This window comes from Cebus imitator, unplaced genomic scaffold (genome assembly GCF_001604975.1).
Source record: "Cebus imitator isolate Cc_AM_T3 unplaced genomic scaffold, Cebus_imitator-1.0 Scaffold13, whole genome shotgun sequence".
In the NCBI taxonomy this organism is placed as follows: domain Eukaryota; kingdom Metazoa; phylum Chordata; class Mammalia; order Primates; family Cebidae; genus Cebus; species Cebus imitator.
In genome coordinates this window covers 12,119,340-12,137,148 of record NW_016107328.1, presented here as the reverse complement: position 1 = coordinate 12,137,148, position 17,809 = coordinate 12,119,340, and positions in this window count along the sequence as shown.

Here is a 17,809-nt window from a genome sequence, read left to right as displayed (position 1 = left end):
CTGGGCAGCCAGTACCTGAGTCAGAGCGGAAGGCAGCCTTCCATGGCTGCTGTCACCACCCCACCAGTGCCTGTCTCACCTTTCTGTTTGCACCAGCAAACTTCCCCCTGTTGTGTGCCTGCACCTGTGAGCCTGGGGCTTCCCCCCCAGAACTGCAGAAGGCCACTTAGCCTGTGGATGGAGCAGGCTACTGAGGAAGCAGCCACCAAGAGCAGCCCTCAGCCCTCAGGAGGGGTGTCTGCAGCTTCCTCGCCACTTGGATGGGATGATTCTGAAGCACGTGTTTTAGACTGTTTCTTGGCACTTCTCTCCCCCACAGGATTCAGTGCAGATGCCCACGCAGTTCTGAACTCATAGCAAAGCCTCACTGGCGGCCTCCCTTCCCTGAGTCTCTCCCTCATTTCCATCCCCTGCACCTCCCACATAAACCATTGGTGCTAGAACCCTCATCTAGTGAATGCTTTGGGGGTGACCCAACTAGGACACAGCTACTCTCTGGGACCTGCTTGGGGACAGCAACTTCACCTGGAAGTCCCGCTCTAGGCCCTTGAGATGGGCTGGGAAGGAGCCCCACGGCAGGTCCTCAAACAGCAGTGGAACACTTAGACAGATGGAGAAACACCCCTGCTGCTGCGGAAAAGGAGGGGCACCAAGGACTTGGAAAGGAGCCACCACCTTTCCTTCAGCTGCCCCATGTTCTTCATGGGCAGCCCCATGGACAGGGTGGGAGAATAGGAAGGTCCTGTGTGCCTGGAGGAGGAGTGGGGGTCCAGGCATGCAGGCATGTGGCACAGCAGGGGTTACCTGTGGAGGCCTGGATGCCTGTAGGAGACTCCAGGTTTAGAAACAAAATTCTCATTTTATGATTCAAGACAATGAGAAAAGAGTAGTTTAAAGAAAACATCTCTCTATAGGTTATATTTCAGAGTTTGCATTAATATTTTATAGAACTTAGGTCAGGTGCGCAGTGACTCATGCCTGTAATCTCAGCACTTTGGGAGGCTGAGGTGGGTGGATCACCTGAGGTCAGGAGTTTGAGACCAGCCTGATCAGTATGGTGAAACCCTGTCTCTACTAAAAATATAAAAATTAGCTGGGAGTGGTGGCAGGCACCTGAAGTCCCAGGTCCTCAGGAGGCTGAGACAGGATAGCTGCTTGAACCCAGGAGGCAGAGATTGCAGTGAGCTGAGATCGCACCACTGCACTCCTGCCTGGGTAACAGAGTGATGCTCCATCTCAAAAATAAAAATAAATTATAGAACCTATATTCTGTGATAGTTTGTATCTGTTTACTAAGGGCTGCCTGGAATAGGATGCATAAAATGAACCACTAGGATAAAGCAACTAACCCAGTGTCCCGTAAGCCCCCATGAAGGCTTCCTTCTATCTTCTGCACCTCTACAGCTGGAAAATGGTTGTTTAGAAGCAACTTCCTAAGAAAAGAGTGAGTGGATGCTGCCCTCCAGTGGCCAAGTGTGCTATTGAAGCATGTCAGAAGAGGACCGGGAAGCAAAGTCAAACCCTTCCCCCAGCTTCCTCCCAGGGCTCCTGGGACTGCTCCTAGTGGGAATACGGGTGGGGTATTCCTGCGGGGCGGAAAGGGCTTGGATCTGTGCCACAAAGGGACAGCTGAAGCAACCAGGTGCATTTAGCAGGAGAAAAACAATAACTAACATTTACCGAGCACTTACTTTAGATTGGCCTAAATCTCAAGCAATTGACATCCCTTTAATCATCACAGGTACCATTATTATCCCAACTTAAAAAAACAAGGCCAGGCTATGTGGCTCATGCCTGTAATCCTAACACTTTGGGAGGCTGAGGTGGGCAGACTGCTTGAATCTGAGAGCTCAAGAGCAGCCTGGGCAATATAGTGAGACCCCTGTCTCTACCAAAAAAAAAAAAAAAAATAGCCAGGTATGATGGCACATGTCTGCAGTCCCAGCTGCTACTTGGGAGGCTGAGAGGGGAGATCCCCTGAGCCCAGGAGGTTGAGGCTGCAGTGAGCTATGATCACACCACTGTATTCCTGGCTGGGTCACAGAGAGAGACCCTGTCTCAAAAAACAAAAACAGGAAGCCATGGCCTGAGATCACCAGTGAATGACAGAGCTAGGACTTGAAGCTATTTCTCTCATCCCCAGAAGCAATGTTTTAATTACTTCACCAGTGGTTCTCAAACTTTGCGATGCCCAAGAATTGTTTAGGGAAATTGGTAAAGAGGCAGCATGTAGGATTCTGTCCCTAGATATTCTGATTTTTTTTTAAAGACGGAGACTTGGTCTGTTGCCAGGCTGGAGTACAGTGGCTCAATCTTGGCTCACTGCAAACTCCACCTCCTGGGTTCAAGCGATTCTTCTGCCTCAGCCTCCTGAGCAGCTGGGATTACAGACACACACCACCACACCCAACAATTTTTGTATTTTTAGTAGAGATGAAGTTTCACCATGTTGGCCAGGATGGTCTTGATCTCCTGACCTCATGATCTGCCCACCTTGGCCTCCCAAAGTGCTGGGATTACAAGTGTGAGCCACCACACCTGGCCCAATTCTGATTATTTCTAAGAAGAGCAAAGACGACTGGGAATTTGTCCCTAGGACATTCTGAGTGGGGTCCAGTAATGGAAACAAGTTCATGAAGCACATTTGAGAAGTGCTAGATTAAAACCTCATCATTACCAAGAGGGAGATTTTGTATGCACAGAGAGAACTTTCTAATACTCATATCTGTATTCTGATTCAACTTATGCTGCATGCCAGCATTTGGATCAATGCTTTCATATCCACCATCTCATCTCCTCTTGGTGGCTGTTTGAGTAGGCGCCTCCAGTTTGCAGATGAGGATACCAGGCTCTGATACCTTCAAGAGAGAACTAGTCTCTGTCTGCTTTTTTCTAACTTGTGGCCCTGCACCTGCTTCATTTGGCATTCCATTATGTGCTTACCATGGGTCTCCCCATGGAAATTGTGTGCCTTGATGTCGTTGAGGGCCTTTGAGTGTCGTCTGGTGAAGGTCACAGATCATATCTGTTGAGCTGAAATGCCCTATCTGCTGGGAGCAGGCTTGTGCGATGAGGAACTGGGGGACCTATGGAGCACCTGCCCCAGCTGTCACTAAAGTGACATCAATCCTGGTGTCTGGAGCTGTTCATCCCTAGGGAAAGGTCATGTGGGGGAGAGAAAGTGCTCTAACTGGACATTTGGGAGCCAAGTCCTGGTCACCTTGGGGCTGCTTCTCAGGGGAACCTGCCAAATGCTGTTAAATCAGAACACATCCTCCACAGGCAAAAGATCCCATGAAGACAAGCCCAGGGTTGTCACAGGGTCCCAGGAACCAGGGCAGCATGAAAGCTCTGGGAAAGTTTGGGAGCAGGGTGAGGCCAGCTATTTCACAGTTTGGGCCCTGTCGCTCCCAGTTCCTCCCCAGGATCAGTAGGGTGGCCTTCATTTCCACCCCTGAAGTTGCTCCTCTCCTCACGTTCTGCCCCTCACACTTTCCTCTTTATACCATGTTGCACTGGCTTTTTTTTTTTTTTCTGCATGAATCAAGTATCACTTTTATAATCATATATAAAGAAGTTTAATTTGGAGAAAACTACAGATAGAATGATCTCTAGGAAGGCAGGCTGTAGGGGAGAAAAAGTAAGACCTTTCCTTCACTCATTGAGAGGTTCAATGAGGCAGACAACAAGAGGAAAGCTTAACAAATGTATTTAACCAGTTTTATGTCACATGGGAGCCTTTAGAAATAAAGACCCAGGGAAACGGCATTTTTGTACTTAGGTTTGATGAAGAATGGGCAGTTGTGCAGAATTGCGGTTGGACAAAAAGCGGGTATAACCTAATGGTAATAAACTGAGGGAAGCTTAGAGAGACCCCTTTCTTCAGACCCTCCTTGGCCTCCAGGTATGGGACAGGACACCTGTCACATAATGGTCTTCAGAGGAAAAGGGAGGAGGTCAAAGAGTGACCTTCCTAAGTTTTATGGCTTGCTTTGGGGGAGAGAAATTCTAGTTTCCATGACCTGCTTTGGAGGAAAAAACATCAGAGAGTTCTTTGTTTCTGTGGCCCCCTCAATACCCTACAGCTCAAAATCCTAAGCTGGCGGGAGTGGTGGCGCATGCCTGTAATCCCAGAAACTCAGGAAGCCAAGTAGGAGGATCACTTGAGCCCAGGAGTTCGAGGCTGCTGTGAGCTGGGATCGCACCACTGCACCCCAACCTAAGCAACGGAGTAAGGCCCCATCTCAAAAAAAAACAAAAATCCCTGGCATGCCAAGGCATCATGCCTTGGGGGTATTGCAGGGGAAAATAATAGCCCCCATGGGTGTGTAGTTAGAGCCCCAGATTAAGTTTGTTAAATGTATATTTTATGTACACATGGGGAACACTCAGAGAATAAATAGTTCTTAAAGAGGTGGCTTTGAATTCTAGCTTATGTAGCGTCTTCAAGAAAGAACAGTCCATATTTAGAGTGGTGACAAGACAAAGGAAAAGGGCTTTGAGTCTCTAGGAGCAGCAGCTTGTGGGGAAGGCAAAAAATGGCAGACAAAGGCTAGTCAGTAACGCTTGTTAATGTAGATTCCTCTGGTACCATCTCCAGGCTGACAGGATCTAAAGCTGTCTTAAGTGGCTAACCTTGTTCTCCCTGTTGGAAAGAGTGTTGGGACCGGGCGAGATGGCTCACGCCTGTAATCCCAGCACTTTGGGAGCCCAAAGCAGGTGGATCACCTGAGGTCAGGAGTTTGAGACCAGCCTGACCAACATGGTGAAACCCTGTCTCTACGAAAACACAAAAATAAGCTGGGTGTGGTGGCAGGAGCCTATAATCCCAGCTACTTGCAATTCAGCTTGTTGATAGTAGTAGATGCAGGGAGGGTGGCAGCTTCTAATGATAGGAGTGTGGGAGACAACAGCATGGCCAGCTTTTCTTGGAGAGGACTGGTTAGGTTTTGAAGAGCTGCCATCAATAAACCATGTGTGATCAGAGCCTGGAAGAGGGCAAAGAGAGAGGTGGGGAAAGGGGAGACACAGCCGTGCGGGGCGGGACTTGCATTTGTTTGGTATTAGGTGAGAGGCCGGATTAAAATCGGGGTCGTGTGCAATAGCCACAGTGGGAGTTTCAACAAAGAGCGAAGAGAGTTGGATAAGACACAGAGCAGATGACAGACGTGGAAGATGCGCAGAGGACACTGAAGCCTGAAGACTGTGAGAGCGGCTAGAGCTGGAGGAGAATCAGATGAAGAGGTGTCACTGGGAGCAAGATCAGATTGCACACATGAAGAACTACCTCACGAGGCTTGATCCTGGAGTGCCAACCTGGCCCAGCGGGCCAGCTTCAAGCATACAAAAGGTGGGCCTTGCACCTGCCGGTAATCTAGAATTTGGAATTGCCCTTGACACACGAGTGGCTCTGGCAGGACCCAATGGAGCAGAGAAGTCCACTATTCCCAAGCTGCTAACTGGAGAGCTGCTACCCACAGATGGCGTGATCCGAAAACACTCTCATGTCAAGACAAGCCGTTAACATCAGCATTTCCAAGAGCAGCTGGACTTAGATCTCTGCCTTTTGAGTACCTAAGAAGTGCTGCCAGAGATCAAGGAGAAGGCATTCTTCTATTCTGCGAGACCTAGACAATTTTTATCAACAAATGGGCAAATGGTCTGAGGTGTCCATGTCCAGGCATTTTTTTTTTACACTCCAATCCGTCCCTAATCTCTGCTTTTGATGCCACCCATCCCAAGTTTCCCTTCTCTCCCTTCCATCTGCTCCTCCTACCTCCGCCAGTGATTCAGAATCCTCCTTGTCCATTGACCCTTCCGACCTTTCTTCTCCCCACCTGTCCGAACCAGACCCTAATCCAGGCCCTAACCTCCCTCCCAGAGCCTCCCTCCTCCTCCTCTGCCCACATTCCACCTCCTTATGCGCCTCCCGTCACCTCCCCACCTCATACCTGGTCAGACTTGCAGTGTAGTCCCACGGCTAACTCCACTGCCCCTGCCCAACAATTCCCGCTTCAAGAGGTGGCTGGAGCCGAAGGCACAGTTAGGGTGCACGTTCCTTTCTCTTTATACAACCTTTCCCAAATTGGCCAACGGTTAGGCTCCTTTTCATCAGATCCTCCAATACTTAACCCAGTCCTATAATTTCACCTGGAGTCACTTAAATGTCATCCTTACTTCTACTCTCACCCCTGAAAAACGCTTATCACCCAATCATCCCCTAACATTAAAAAAGCTACAGAAATAAAAATCTGGCCCTCAAACCCCACAACAGGAATTAATCAACCTCGCCTTAAAGGTGTTCACTAATAGGGAAGAACCTGCCTGGTGGCAGTGCATCTCAGAATTACAAATGCTTGCCTCTGCCGTAAGACAAACCCCAGCCACACTACTGGCTCACAAAGGCTTCAAAGTGCCCAGACTGCAGCGTCCCGCCCCCCCACTTCCAGACCTTGCTTCAAGTGTGGGAAACCTGGCCACTGGGCCAAGGAATGCCCGCAGCCCAGGATTCCTCCTAAGCCCTGCCCCGCCTGTGCGGGACCCCACTGGAAGTCAAGCTGTCCTACTCACATCGCTGACCCTCCATTTGGCGGCTAGAGACTGATGCTGCCCAAACATCTTGGAGGCCCCCTGGACTATCACAGACGCCAAGCTTCAGGTAACTTACGGTGGAGTAAGTCCATCCCCTTCTTAATCACTCCACACTAACTTGTCTCCTTGGCCTCCATAACTGTTGACGAAATTGATGGCAAGGCGTCCAGTCCTCTCAAAACTCCCCAAGTCTAGTGTCAATTAGGCCAGCATTCCTTTCCTAATCTTCCCCACTTGTCCAGTTCCCGTTAGGCCAAGGTATCCTAACAAAATCATCTGCCTCCTTCGCTATTCCCGGGCTACAGCCACACTTCATTGCCGCCCTGCTCCCCAACCCGTACTTCCCTCAATAGCTCCTCTTATGTCCCGCTATCTTAACCCTAGGTACGGAACACCATCTCCCCATCCATCCTGTAGTGCCAAACCCCCATACTCTCCCCAGTTTCTCTAAAGCTCACCCAAATTCCTAAGGAAACTTAAATGCCCTGCTCCTGTCCATCTTGCCACTTCACCCTCTTCCTCCATTCTGTGTGCCAAGAGAGCTGCTGGTTCCACCCCCAGCTGTCACCCTTAACTGTCTTCTGAAGTAAATAAATAACCTTCCTTTCCAAGGTACCCCGTGTAACTTCTCTGCCTATTCCTCCTGCTCCCTTGGCTGCCCCACATAATTGCACCTATTATTTCCAACCACCTGTACAAAACCCTTAACCTGTTCTCTGCGATACCAATTCAACCCAACCCTTTTCCTTATACACTGCTGAAATTCAGGGCTGTGCAGTTGGAGTTCTTACATAAGAGCCAGGTCCGTGTCCTGTTGCCTTCCTCTCTAAACGACTTGACCTCACTGTCCTACGCTGGTCCTCACGCCTACGTGTGGCAGCTGCCGCTGCTCTACTCCTTCTTGAGGCTTTCAAAACCACAGGCTATGCCTCACTCACTCTACACAGCCCTCAGTCTTCAGGCTTCAGCGTCCTCTGCGCATCTTCCACATCTGTCATCTGCTCCGTGTCTTATCCAACTCTATTCGCTCTTTGTTGAAACTCCCACTGTGGCTATTGCACAGGGCCCCGATTTTAATCCGGCCTCCCACCTAATACCAAACAAATGCAAGTCCCGCCCCACACGGCTGTGTCTCCCTAACCCACACTGCCGTCTCCCCTTTCCCCACCTCTCTCTTTGCCCTCTTCCAGGCTCTGATCACACATGATTTGTTGATGGCAGCTCTTCAAAACCTAACCAGTCCTCTCCAAGAAAAGCTGGCTGTGCTGTTGTCTCCCACACTCCTGTCATAGAAGCTGCCACCCTCCCTCCATCCACTGCTTCTCAACAAGCTGAATTGATAGCACCACACGTGCTCTCACCCTGGCAAAAGGGCTAAAAGTCAACATCTACACCGACTCCAAATATGCTTTCCACATCCTCCATCACCACGCTGTCATCTGGAAAAAAGGGGCTTTCTCAGTATACAAGGACCCACCATTATCAATGCTTCTTTAATAAAAGATCTCCTTAAAGGTGCCCTTCCCCCAGCCAAGGCTGGAGTTGTCCGCTGTAAAGGACATCAAAAAACTTTAAATCCCATTGCCCGAGGAAACGCTTCTGCCAATGAGACGGCCAAGGAGGCAGCAAACGTACCAATATCCCCACCAGCAGGCGGTATTCTTCTTTTCCCTTAGTCTGTCTACTGATTTCTCTGCTAGCATTACAGACATACACGATACCTTGTCCGTCCTCCAGCCTCGAATCGACGCTTTAGCTGCAGTTGTCCTTCAGAACCGCCATGGCTTCGACTTCCTAGCTGCAGAAAAGGGAGGACTCTGTATCTTTCTAAATGAGGAATGCTGCTTTTACTTAAATCAGTCCAGCCTAGTTTATGATAATGTCAAAAAGCTCAAAGACAGGGCCCAGAAATCTGCTAACCAGGCAAAGAACTGTGCCGACTTCACCTGGCTGTTTTCGAGCTGGATGACATGGCTTTTTCCAATCCTGACTCCCCTAACGTCCGTCTTCCTCCTTCTCTTATTCGGACCTTGCATTTTCCGATTAGTCTCTCAATTCCTACAAAACCGTATCCAGGCCACCACTAGTCACTCTATATGGCAAACGCTACTTTTAACAACCCCACAATATCACCCCTGTCCCAGGACCTCTCAGCAGCTTAAGACAAGACGCCTTGCCAACCCTGCCCGTTCATTTGTCTGTCTTATCCCCAGTCCTGTTTCAGACTTTTCTTGTAGGTGTCTGCGCAGTCCCGTCACGCTTGAAGAGGCCTCGAGAAATATCACCTACTCCTTTCTCTAACATTTCTTTAGACATATATAAGAAGATGGGAACATCAAGCGTCCAAGTCCAAGGCTGGCCATTACAGCCTTGGTGACCTGCCTATACACCTCCTAATGGTCTCCAGGAGCCAGAAAGTCTGAGGTAACCAAGGCCACAAAGAAGTGAAACAACCAGCTCCTGCCTCAACCACTTGCTCTTCCTCTGTAACCTTCGACCATTGCTCCGGCTCAGCCTTGCAAAGCTTCCCCTCTCGACATTAGGTGTCTCAAGACCCCCCACACCTGTAACTAAGTAATTTACTGCATTCTCCCCTCTGCTTGCAACTGACAACCCCCACCCGTATGCCCATGCCTGTTTGTAATAGATAACCCCTACCCTTGTGACCAGGCATCCTGTGACGCCCTTCCCTCCCTAAAGTAAATTACCACCTTTAACTGACTAGTTGCCCCAACCTATATAACCAGTCCTCATTCCTACGCCCCTCGCCTAACTCGTTTCCCGGACTTGGCCCACTTGCACCCAAGCACGAAATAAAACGGCCTCGTTGCCCACACCAAGCCTGCCTGGTGGTCTCTTCACTCGAGCGCCACGTCTAACAGGACAGTACCTGTCCATTTCCTGTCCTCCTTCCAGTTATGTCTGTCCCATCTGGACTCCGCTGGTCATTCCCTCCAGTCCTCGCCGGTTACCTTACTCTGAGTGTGATGGAGTCAGGCTCACCTGCCGGTTAGCCCGAGGGCCCAAGCCCTGGATTTGGCCCACAGAGGAGCTTCGAATCTTCATTTTTTGGGTTTTGGTCATGTTAGAGGAATACCCCCCAGCCTACCACCCCCCTTCCTTTTTGCTTCTGGTTTGGAGCTCTGGACCAGGACCTTCATCCTGGTCAGTTTTTAAATAATTATTTAGCAGTGTAACTTTTAGACCTGTGTGACTTCTACAAAGCGCCCAATAAAGAAAGAGGAAGCCATGGTCCCTACCTTCCTTCCCGGTCTCTGGGGCCTTCTCCTCCCTGCAGCGCCAACATGCACTGCCCTCAGCAAGAGCTGGATCCGGCGCCGTTGTGTGGATGGGAACTGGAGACTAGTCCGTAGGAGCTGGAAGAACTTTTGCCCTTTACTGCCGATTTTAAATTGAACCTTTTCTCAGGCAGGTGATTCACAGACTTTAACATGAATCAGAATCACCTGGAGGGCTCATCAGATCAGATTGCCAGGTCTCGTCTCTGAGGTTCTGGTTCTATAGGTCTTGGGGGAGACCAAGAACATTAACATTTCTAACAAGTTTCCAGGTGATGTGGTATTGCTGGTCTAGGGGCTGTATTTTGAGAACCACTGTCCAGGAGCCAGGTTTTCTGACTGTGATCTGAGGTTCTGCCTCATCTGCACAGCAGCTGGGCTGCTTGTTTAAAATGCAGGCCAGGTGCGGTGGCTCACACCTGTAATCCCAGCGCTTTGGGAAGCAGAGGCAGGTGAATCACTTGAGCTCAGGAGTGCAAGACCAGCCTGGGAAACGTGGAAAAACCTGCCTCTATATGCCTGGAGTCCCACCTGCTCAGGTGGCTGGGGTGGATGGATCGCTTGAGCCCGGGAGGTTGCAGTGAGCTGAGATTGCACCACTGCCCTCCAACCTGGGTGACAGAGCAAAACCCTGTCTCGAAAAAACAAAACAAAACAAAACAAATGCAGGCTGGCCAGCCACAGTGGGTCATACCTGTAATCCCACTGTAAGCTCATCACCTCGGGAGGCCAATGTAGGAGGATCAATTGAGCCCAGAAGTTCAAGACCACCCTGGGCAAAATACAGAGACTCCATCTCTACAAATAATAATACTACTGCTAATAATAATAATAAAACGAACCGGGCATGGTGGCATGTGCCTGTGGTCCTAGCTGCTCTGAGAAGAGGAGGCTTGCTTGAGCCCAGGAGGTTGAGGCTACAGTGAGCAGAGAACGTGCCGCTGTACTCCAGCCTGAGGACAGATGGAGACACTGTCTCAAATTAAAAAATAAAATATGCAGATTGCTGAAAAAAAAACTCGTAAAAAATCTTAAGACTGTTTATTAAAATAAACACAAAACTTAAAAAATGCTCATAGAATTTTAGTTTCTGAAGGGTCTCAGTGCTCCAATTTGAGATACACTTAAGTGCGACACACACAGATGTCAAGTTGACGCTAAGACTCCCCCATGGCCCCCATGTATTACCACACAGGCGCAGCTGAAGCGTGTGCGATGGTGTGGAGGAGCGCTAAGAAATGAAGGCCACAGTAGGATATAAAGGAAATTGTGGGCTTGAAGGTTCAGGCCCCAGGGTCTGATTGCTTGTGTTCAAATCCTAGCTCTGTCCCTTGCCAACTTTGTGTCCTTAAGCAACTTGATTCTCTAAACCTTGATTTCCTCATGGAGTTCAAAATGACCTCTGTTTTAAGCCTCTTTGAAGGGTTGAATGAGGGGGAATATGGCAAAGCATTTTTCTACAATACTGGCACCTCCACCTGTAGCAAGCCTTCTGTAATATACCTTGTCCTCACCCATCACAAGGTCCACCCTGATGCCCTTATTACAAGAGACAGATTAACCAGAGAGAAGCATAACAAGGGTATTCAGTGTAAGTTTTACACGACATGGGAGGCTTCAGAAATGAAGACGCAAAGAGCCGGGAGGATGACCCAGTGGTAATGAACTGGGGGGATCTTAGCAAGGCCTGTTTCTTCAGATTCTTCTTGGCCTCTCTGTGAGGCATGTCCTCGCCCCAGGTATGCGGTGGGTTCCTTCTGGAATGAGGGTCTTATGGCAGCCTTGAGGGGAGGCATGTCAGAGGGATCCCTCTAGGTTTTATGGCTTGCTTTGCGGGAGAGGGGTTCTAGTTTTAATGACATGCCTTGGCGAAGAGAAATTCTAGTTTCTATGACCTGCTATGACCTTCTTGGGGGAGAAACGGGAAAAGGAGAAATGAGGGTAGCAGAATGTCAGAGAGAGACTTTGCTTCTGAGGTCTTCTGATCTCGTTTAGTTCAAAGCACTCAGCCTGCCCAAGCTCCAGACTTCAGGGTATCGTTTTCTGAGCCCCGACACTGTCAATGTTTACCATGTTAGAAATGAAAATTAAGAAAAAGTTAAAGTAGTATTTATTAATTAAAAATAATGAATGTAAATATTGTTATATTTATAATAATTTTTTAAATTATATCTTCCAAAACAAAAAATAAGTGAGAAAATCAGTATTATTTTTAAAATAATTTTTTTTTTTTTTTTTAGAAAAAGTTTTTCTCTTTCACCCATTTTTGTGTGTTACAATTTTTGCTTACTGCAACCTTCCCCTCCCCGCTTCAGGCCAACCTTGTGCCTCAGTCTCCCGAGTAGAAGGGAGTATATGCGCCGACAACCACCCTAGCCAATTTTTTGTATTTTTAGTAGAGACGGGGTTTCACCATGTTGACCAGGATGGTCTCGATCTCTTGACCTCGTGATCCACCCGCCTTGGCCTCCCACAGTGCTGGGATTACAGGCTTGAGCCACCGCGCCCGGCCTTAAAATAATTTTTAATTTTTGTGAGTACACAGTGGGTGTATACATTTATGAGGAACACAAGATGTTTTGGTGCAGGCATGCAATGCATAAGAATCGCACCATGGGGAACCGGGCATCCAGCCCCTCAGGCATTTACCCTTTGTATTACAAAGAATCTAATTCTACTCTTATAATTATTTTAGAATGTACAATTAAATTATTGATGATGGTCACCTGTGGTGCTAATATTACATCTTATCCATTATTTCTATTTATTTTTTGTACCCATTGGTGGCCCCCACCTCCTCCCACCCCCTTACTACCCTCCCCAGCCTCCGGGCACCAACCCCAATCAGTTGTTGTCATTGTTTTTTTTTTTTTTGGTGCCACCACACCTGGCTAATTTTTGTATTTTCGGTAGACATGGAGTTTCGCCATGTTGGCCAGGCTAGTCTCAAACTCCTGACCTCAGGTGATCCACCCACCTCCACCTCCCAAAGTGTTGGGATTACAGGCGTGAGCCACTGCTGCGCCTGGCCCCAAATCAGTCTTTTTAATACATTTTTTTCAAAACTTTTTAATGTCTGGCTTAACAGAAACCAGCTGGACACTCGTATTTGCTTCTGTATTCACTCTACTGCAATGTCACATGTCATGCAGCCTCTGGAAAATTCTGTACCCTTAGAAGAGAATAAGAGGGCAAAATACTAAGGTCTTAGTATTGTAATAAAAATAGTTTTGATCTCGTGGGGGAGAAAAGTAATATCTTCCTCACCCGGCGCAAGGTTCACGGCTAACACCCTTATAACAAAAGACAGATTAATAAGAGGAAAGCATAACAAATGTATTCAATAGCAGTTTTACGTGACTCGGGAGCCTTCGGGAAATGAAGACTCACAGACCTCAGGAAACCTATGCTTTTATGGACAGTCGTACAGAAGTAGGATCGGAGCACAGGACGAGAGGATCTAAAATTTAAAAACCGGGGAACTCAGCAAGGCCTGTTTGCTCAGACTGTTCTTGGCGTTCCCATGTGACATTTCTTTTCTCTGTGTACAGCGCAGGATGCCTCTCACATGAGGGTCTTCGGGGAGAAGGGAGGGAGGTCAGAGAATGAGCTTTCTAGGTTTTGCTGTTTTCTCAAAGGCCCAAGTGCCATATTTTGGGGTAGCTTTTCTTTTTCTTTCTTTCTTTCTTTTTTTCAAGATGGAGTCTCACTCTGTGGCCCAGGCTGGAGTGTGATGGCACAATCTCAGTTCACTGCAGCCTCTGCCTCCCGGGTTCAAGCGATCCTCCTGCCTCAGCCTTCCAAGTGGCTGGGATTACAACGGCACACAACCACATCCAGCTAGTTTTTTTTATTTTTGTATTTTTAGTAGAGATGGGGTTTTGCCACATTGGCCAGGCTGGTCTCGAACTCCTGACCTCAAGTGATCCACCTGCCTCAGCCTCCCAAAGAGCTGGGATTACAGGTGTGAGCCACCTCGCCTGGCTTGGGTAGCATTTCTAAGCCACAACAATCTTATGACTCTCCTGACCCGTCTCAAGGAAGCCCAAGGGCAGAGGAGCAGTCTCTGCAGGCAGGAAATGTATAGTCTAGGGGCGCTGAGCCTCCAGTCTAAGTGGGCTCCCTTACCAGACATGGTGGTTCCCCACCCAGGTCACCTCTGTCTGAGGGCGGCTGCCTGCACTGAGTGCCTCAGGTACAGCGTTTTTCCTGGAAGCAGGAGCAAGCTGGGTTCAGGCACGGAGCCCGCAGGAAGCACCAGGAAGTCAATGCAGGCCAAATGGTGACGGGGTTGGTGAGTAAACTTGCTCATGGCGTCGTGCGGCTGTTGAGGTCTGCTATACCGTCTGCCATGCCTGGTAGGATGGCGTTCCGACTGGCCACACTGGCAAATGGCTTAATAATCCCTGTCTAAAGAAGCCCCTTCCCTCCCCTGCCTCACTGCTATTGCTCTCTGTGGTCACTGATGGGGCTCAGATATCCCCAGATAAGGCACCTTGGCACAGTATTTGAAGATACAGGAAACTGAGAAAACCATAGAGGCAAGAGGGTCACTTTCTGACCTCATTCCCTTCTACCCCGAAGTAGGTCATCGTCATGAATGCCCTTATCTCTGAAGTACAGAGAGGCCAGGAAAAACAAGACTTTTGTTTGTTCAGTTTGTTGTTCTGTTTGCTAAGTTCCCCAAGATTTTTACCATTAGATTATACACCCTTGGTCCAAGCTACTTTTTCATGACTGTCCTTAAGGATGTACAAATTTCAGCCAGCCGAGGTGGCTCACACCTGTAATCCCAGCACTCAGAGAGGCCAACGTGGGTGGATCATGAGGTCAGAAGTTCGAACCAGCCTGGCCAATATAGTGAAACCCCATCTCTACTAATAATACAAAAAATTAGCCGGGTGTGGCGGCACATGCCTGTTTAGTTCCAGCTACTCAGGAGGCTGAAGCAGGAGAACTGCTTGAACCAGGGAGGCAGAGGTTGCAGTGAGCTAAGATTGCACCATTGCACTCCAGCCCAGGCAACAATGCAAGACTCTATCTCAAAAAAAAAAAAAAACAAAAACAAAAAAAAAACAATGTATAAATTTCCTGTTTCTTTGGGTCTTCATTTTCTAAAGCCTCCGGTGTCATATAAAACTTACATTAATTAAAGGTGTATGCTTTTCTTTTGTAAATCTGTCTTTTGTTGTGGGGTTCATGGCTGATCACCCATGAGTCTTGCAATGGGTGAGGAAAAGACATCGTTTTCTCTCCCCTATGTCACCTTCCAAAAAAACTACTTTCTCTCAAGTCCTTGTCTCAGGGTCTGTTTTTAGGGAGAACCTAAATGAAGCCAGCAGCCTTCTCGGGGCTCACAGTCCCTGGTAATGCTGCTTCTGCAGTGGGGTGCTAGGAAATGTTGAACAACGTGCTGAATGGGGAAGAAGCTCCGGTTTGCAGTTTGCTGATTTCCGTGGTGTAAATGCTCCTTGCATGGCTGGTTTCCATCTATGGAGTTGACGTCACTGACCACAGAGTTGAGGAGCGGTGCGTACTGCTGGTCTCACAGAGTGGTGGGGGCTGGCTCCAGCTCGGGGCACTACTGTAACCCTTGCCACCCTCTAATGTAACTGTCTGTCTAGTACTCTTCTGGGTCCCCTCTATAGGGAGACTCTAGCACCGTCCCAATGTCCACTCATCATGGATACAAACACTCATGGAGCCAGGAGTAAGTAAAGCCGCAGTGGTGGTTGGAAAGACCCTGTCGGAAGCATGTCCCGGGCTGGGGGAGAGGTGGGGAGGGCCTGGGGGCACAGACGACTGCATGGAGGCCACCTCCCGACCAAGACTGGAAGCTCAACTTGGGGGTCCTCCAGCCCTGGCGGGAAGAAACTGAACATGCAGGGGTCTGCAAGGGCAAAGCCAGAGCCAGGGAGGGTGCACATGGAGAATATTGGGTCTTCGGGGTCGAGAGGGCTGCAGCATAGAGGAAAAGAAAGATGACTCTCTGCCTCTGTGGGGGACAGTGACCCTGGTTTGGCCTGCTGTCCCTTGGTGGTCCCGAGACCAGAACCCAGGCAGGCCTTTCCAGCTGTCCCTTAGGTCAGTGCTGGCCTGAAAGTGGGAGCCCTGGGCTGGCCATGGAGCCTGCCACTTCCAGCCTGACTGGAGAGCTTGCAATTAGTGTCCTTCCCAAAGCTGCCACCTGGAGGAGAAACTTCGGCCTCTTTACCCAGGGCTGGGTGTGGATGGAGGAGCCGGTTTGGCCAGTAAGGAGCCCAGTGGGCCTGGGAAGGCCACAGGAAACCCACAGCTAGAGCTGGGCAGTGTGGGGGGAGGAGGGAGGCGCGGGAGGCCAGGTTTACAGAGCTGCCCAGACCCAGGTGAGATGTGAGCAGCGAGCCAGGGCTCCCTGGAAGCTTCTGAGTGTGGAGCTGATCAGTAAGTGTCTTAGACTGTTCAGGCGACTGCAAGAAAACACCATAGACTGTGTGGCTTAAACAACACACATTTATTTTTCCCAGTGCCAGAGCCTGGAAAGTTGAAGATCAGGGCACTGGCAGATGTGGCGAGATGAAGGCTCACTTCCTGGTCCATAGAGGGCTGCTTTCTCACTGTGCCCTCATAGGGTGGAAGGGATAAGGGAGTTCTCTAAGCTCTCTTTTAAAAGGACACTTGGGTGGGGCGCAGTGGCTCACGCCTATAATCCCAGAATTTTGGGAGGCCAGGGCAGGTGGAAGATTGAGCCCAGGAGTTCGAGACCAACCCCATCTCTACAAAAAATACAAAAAGGAGCTAGATGTGGTGGCATGCACCTGTAGTCCCCAGAAACTCAGAAGGCTGAGATGGGAGGACCACTTGAGCCCAGGAGGCAGAGGCTGCAATGAGCCGAGATCAGGCCATTGCACTCCAGCCTGGGCGACAGAGTGAAATCCTATCTCAAAAAATATATATGTATCAATTTAACAAGCAAATAAATAAAGGACACAAATTCCATCACTGAATCACCCCTAAAGGCTCCATATCCAATACCATCACACTGGGGATTAGGTTTCCACATATGAGTTTTGTGGGGACACAAACATTTGGTCTATTGTAATAAGGGCCCAAATAGAGGTGGCAGAGGAGTGACCTACCCTGGAGAATTATCCGGGACCCACTGACCTGAGGACCGAAATGACAAATGACAAACTGACTTTGGCCTCGTCCCCCCTCACTTCACCTAGAAGGGAAGGAGACTAGGACAATATAGTGAGAAGGACAGATGCACTGGGCCCTAGCACACTTGGGTTCAAAGGTGCTTCTGCTGTGTGACTCTGGGAAGGTCTCTGAACCCCTCTGAGCTGCTTCCCTCTTGGAGGGGCGTGACAGTGTGTGCTAACTGGCCAAAATGATGCCTGCAGCATAAGCAGAACTCCGTAAGTCATCCTATATTTCGCTGAATCTGACATGTCACTCAAGTGAAGAGGCACCTTTACTTTAGCTCCTCCAAGAAAGGAAAACGGCTGCCAAGTAAACTGATCTGCCGTCAGCTGTAAGATGCACTCAGATTTCAGAGATAACAAAAGGTATTACCAAAAGAAGTACATCTTAGGATAGACGAAATGCAGCAATTCTCTTTTTTCTGATTCGCGGTTTTTATGCTTCGGGGGCTTCTGCGTCTGGAAGACAGCAGGATACAATGACTGACTGAGCAGCCCCACTCCGGAAGTCACCTCTGCCCTGGTACTGCCGCTTGGTCCTTTGGCACATGCTGCTGCCCCGGGTGGCTTGTGCTTGAGGGTCTCAGCTTTGCCTGTGGTTTCCAGCTTCTCTCAAGGCCTGTTTGAGTCCACAAGCCTTTCTGAGGCCAGGGAAGCCATTTTCTTTCTTTTGTGTTTTTTTTTTTTTTTTTTTTTTTTTTTTTTTTTTTTTTTTTTTTTTTTTTTTTTTTTTTT